This window comes from Babylonia areolata, chromosome 1, assembly GCF_041734735.1.
Source record: "Babylonia areolata isolate BAREFJ2019XMU chromosome 1, ASM4173473v1, whole genome shotgun sequence".
NCBI classification, from domain to species: Eukaryota; Metazoa; Mollusca; class Gastropoda; order Neogastropoda; family Buccinidae; genus Babylonia; species Babylonia areolata.
The window spans coordinates 88,721,232-88,726,231 of record NC_134876.1 but is presented as its reverse complement, the minus strand read 5'-3'; the positions used below and the strand labels follow the sequence as shown (position 1 = coordinate 88,726,231).

The 5,000-nt window shown below is 44.6% G+C and overlaps 1 protein-coding gene across 1 annotated transcript in view; it reads left to right on the top strand.

Annotated features, from left to right (window-relative positions):
* LOC143291033 (rhodopsin-like) overlaps positions 1-5,000 on the top strand; it is a 69,843-nt gene that overhangs the window by 42,492 nt on the left and 22,351 nt on the right. The gene's annotated exons all lie outside the window — the stretch shown is intronic.

Below are 5,000 nucleotides of genomic sequence, written 5' to 3'. Positions count from 1 at the left end.
TCTCATCCGAATGACTAGCGTCCAGACCACCACTTAAGGTCTAGTGGAGGGCGAGAAAATACCAGCGACTGAGTCGTAATTCGAACCAGCGCGCTCAGGTTCTCTCGCTTCCTTGGCGGACGCGTTACCTCTAGACCATCACTCCACATACAACCGTGCCTGGGAGTGGTTGGGACGAGACAAGACAAGACAAGGCAAGGCAAGGCAAAGCAAGCAAGGCAAGGCAAGGCAAGGCAAGGCAAGGCAAGGCAAGGCAGGCAAGGCAAGGCAAGGCAAGGCAAAGCAAGCAAGGCAAAGCAAGCAAGGCAAGGCAAGGCAAGGCAAGGCAGGCAAGGCAAGGCAAGGCAAAGCAAGGCAAGGCAAGGCAAGGCAAGGCGAGGCAAAGCAAGCTAGGCAAGGCAAGGCAAAGCAAGCAAGGCAAGGCAAGGCAAGGCAAGGCAAGGCAAGGCAAGGCAAGGCAAAGCAACGCAATGCAAGGCAAGGCAAAGCAAAGCAAAGCAAGGCAAGGCAAGGCAAGGCAAGGCAAAGCAAGCAAGGCAAGGCAGGAAAGGCAAGGCAAGGCAAAGCAAAGCAAGGCAAGGCAAGGCAAGGCAAAGCAAGCAAGGCAGGCAAGGCAAGGCAAGGCAAGGCAAGGCAAGGCAAGGCAAGGCAGGCAAGGCAAGGCAAGGCAAAGCAAAGCAAGGCAAGGCAAGGCAAGGCAAGGCAAGGCAAGCAAGCAAGGCAAGGCAGGCAAGGCGGCAAGGCAAGGCAAGGCAAGGCAAGGCAAGGCAAGGCAAGGCAAGGCAAAACAAAGCAGGGCAAGGCAAGGCAAGGCAAGGCGAGGCAAGCTAGGCAAGGCAAGGCAAAGCAAGCAAGGCAAGGCAAGGCAAAGCAAGGCAAGGCAAGGCAAGGCAAGGCAAGGCAAGGCAAGGCAAGGCAAAGCAAACAAGGCAAAGCAAAGCAAAGCAAAGCAAGGCAAGGCAAAGCAAGATAAAGCAACGCAAGGCAAGGCAAGGCAAGAACAAGACGCGTTCATGTCAGGAACCTTCGTGTGCGTACATGAAAATGTTACATACTACTTAATTAACTTAACAAATACAAAATATAAAACCCATTTGGAAATGTGCTCGCAATCAATTACTATGGCTTTACCATAATTATGCACGAGGGGGGGAGTCGAGATGACTGGCAAGAGTGTAATGGCTTCGACATGGGGCGGGAAATAGAGCAACACAAAGAGGGTCTGTAAGCCCACAATTTCTCGCGATCCCACGACTTTCTCACTTTGGAGGAACTCTTTGTGATTAGAATAAGGGGGAATTTCCACGATTTCTCACACATTGTGGGAAATCGTGGGGTTCCCCCCCCCTTCCCCCAACACACACACACACACACACACACACACACACACACACACACACACACACACACACACACACACCTCATGATTTCTCGCAATTGAGAGAAAACGTGGGAGGGGAACGATCACGATTTCACGCAATCCCACGATTTCTTTCAAAGTGAGAGAAATCGTGGGATTGCGAGAAAACGTGGGCTTACAGGGTCGTTCTGTTCGAGGTTCGATTCCTCCACTCCCCTCCCCCACGCCCACCCCCCACCCCTCCCTCACTTACCCAATCTGCGCTCTGTCTAAGAGAGGCGCTTTGATAAGTCTGCCTCGATCGTTCGTAAAGAGCACGAGTTTGATATCATTTTGATTCTCTCTTCAGCTTCAACAGGTTTGAAGATCAAGAGAAAGAAACAAAAACAAAAAAACAAAAACAAACGTGTCGAAGAGAGCATCAGGGAGAGAACATTCGCTAAAAGTGCAACGAAAACAAATCGAAACAAAATGTAAAAGCTGTAAGGACCGTGTTACACTGCTGAAGATTGACTTCGCCTGGTTGGCTGAGGTAACTGTGATAGAAAAAGAGTCTGGCCATCGCATCACACCTTTAATAGAAAAGTAATAAAAAGGGGGGGGGGGGTCTGACCATTGTCAGGAATAACTGGAAACTGAGAAGAAGAGAAGGGAGAGAATGTGTGTGTGTGTGTGTGTGTGTGTGTGTGTGTGTGTGTGTGTGTGTGTGTGTGTGTGTGTGTGTTTATGTATGTGTTGACCTAATCAATAGGCAAGAATCAGCGTTACTGTCGGTGTCTCTGTCTGTATGCAGAAGAAAAATAAAACAAAAAAAAGCATCTGAAGGCCGTCTGGAAATATATATATTGTTTTGTAGTCTGTATGAAAACACGGTCAATCAGTGTGGTTTGGGTCTGTTCATGCGTGGGTTTGAACAAAAAAAAAACACTAGTGTGTGTGTGGGCGTGCGTGTGTGGTTTCGAGTGTGCATGTGTGTGTGTGTGTGTGTGTGTGTGTGTGTGTGTGTGTATGTGTGTGTGTGTGTGTGTGTATGCGTGCGTGTGTGTGCGTGTGTGTGTGTGTCTGTGTGTGTGTGTGTGTGTGTATGTGGCTCACCCCTCCCCCTCTCTCTCTCTCTCTCTTTGATTATAAGCTCATAAGTATTGGTTTCAAACTGACCCATCCATACTCTCCCCTTGTCCGATGTACGGATTTTGTTTTACAGGGAGAATGAGTAACATTTCTTGCTTCATTGCAAAGCGTTTGCTGATAATCGTGAAAAAAAGTACTGTCTTTAAAGCTTTTTCTGCAGAGAATGAAGATCTGTATAGTGTACTTAACATAAATCAGAAAAATTCAGTCCAGTCACTTGCAAAGTATAATATTGCCATAACATATAACCGCCAGATGAAATGAAAAATATCACTCACTCACTGTTGTTCACAAAGAAACTGACTTTGTGTGGACTATTATCTATGAAAAACCTCTTGTCCTCCTCTACACACACACACACACACACACACACACACACACATATATATATATATATATATATATATATATATATATATTGTGGTTTCTTCTCATCACAAGTGCAAACTGGATGGTCGAAATTATCTAGCGTCTTTATCAATGGATTTTCACTGAATGTTTTTGATTAGTCGTTTTCATCTTTACACAATAGACAAGAGTCAAGTGTTACTGTCGGTGTCTGTCTCTCTCTCTTCCTATTGACCTGTATTGACCTTCACTTTTGTGGGAGTTTCTCACAGGAATACATTGTTTCAGTCATCGTTTCCCTGTCTCTGCTGATGACGAAATATTCCATTTTCATCCTTTGTCATGACGAATCAATTACATTCAACATTAAATACGTAAATTAGACTTAGTTATTGTAGTGGGCTAGTGCCAATGAAAAGGAAACACATCTGTTTGAGTCTAAATTTGCTGCCATTGGAAAAAAAGGCACTGTCAACAAAATATAATAGAACAGAACAGAGCAGAACAACGTACTTTATTACCATGAAACATTAGGGTTTGCAAAAGACGGAGAAAACAAAACACATGCAAACGACACACTGATTATCTAAACATTGGGAATCGCAATATGTACAGCGTGTATGTATGTATGTATGTAAGTATGTATGTATGTTCGGGTGCATGCGCGCGCGTGCGAGCAGTCACCCACTTGTGTTTGCGTACCTCAGCACCAACACTCCTGTGTACGCCAAGAAAGCTGGTGGAAATGGCTCCACATGAGAACAACCTTTCCTTCGATCCTCCCAAGAAACAACGCTGCATTCAAATCAATCGATACAGCTGAAACCAAAGTCTTCACAATGGGCAGAAGATGATGCTAATGGTAACAGTCAAGGCAATTGTCCGAACATTTTCAAATCAAAGACAAAATTTAATGTGGAGCGGCACTCAAAAACAACATCGACAAAGTCAAATCGTCTTTTGATACGGTGTATCAAGTGAGAAAAGACAAGGGTCCTTTAATGTTATTTTCACTCTCCAGAATAATGCAACGAAAGACGTTGGAGTCAGAGGTTACTTTTTTGTTTGTTTGTTTTGTTTTGTGTTGTTGTTTTTTTTAAATGAACGAAACGAGACAATTCTATTTGCCAGAAAGACATTTCAGAAGACTGGTTAATAAAAACAAAAACCCGTAGAATAGAGAAGGATGCTTAATTGTAATCTGCTGAATATATTCATTTGCCCCAAAACATAAACACCAAAGAATGGTACAATGGATCTATGATATATATGCTATTGTTGAAACCAGTGATTTCCCTGCCTTTCTATTTCTCTTTATTTTATTTATCTTTTTTTTTTCTTTTGTCAATTGCGAACGTAGTTTGTTCGCGGAAGCTCAGTCACGATCTGTCGGACTCTGCTCTTCTCCTATCTCTCTCTCTCTCACTCTCTCTCCTCCCTCTCTTTCTACCCCCTATCTCTATCTGTCTCTGTCTCTCTCTCCTCCCTCTCTTTCTCCGCCCCCCCCCCCCGCCCCTCCTCTCTCTCTCTCTTTTCAACGTACTTGCTCAGTTTTGGATTGGAGAATCGTAAAGTAATGTTCACGGACATTGCTGTTGAAGGAAACAAAAAAACATGAGCGTGCCTGCATCAGACGTGGACAACGCCCTTCCTAGATCTTCGTCAGCGAAGCCAGGCCATGATGATATATCACCATTTATCCCTCTGAACTTGTGCAAGTGTGTTTGTGCGCGCGCGGTCGCGCGCGCGCGTGTGTGTGTGTATGTATGTGTGTGTGTGTTAGTGTGTATGTGTGTGTGTGCGTGCGTGTGTGAGTGTGTGTGTGTGTTCGTTAGTTCGTTCATTTGTTTGATTAACGTCTATCCACAAACCTGTGCACGCGTGTGAATGACTCGACTGAATTGTTGGCACTTTTCTTTGTCTTTGTACAACTTTCGTGGCTTTGTACAACTTTCGTGTCTTTGTACAACTTTCGTGTCTTTGTACAACTTTCGTGGCTTTTCGTGGCTTTGTACAACTTTCGTGGCTTTGTACAACTTTCGTGTCTTTGTACAACTTTCGTGGCTTTTCGTGTCTTTGTACAACTTTCGTGGCTTTGTACAACTTTCGTGGCTTTGTACAACTTTCGTGGCTTTGTACAACTTTCGTGTCTTTGTACAAC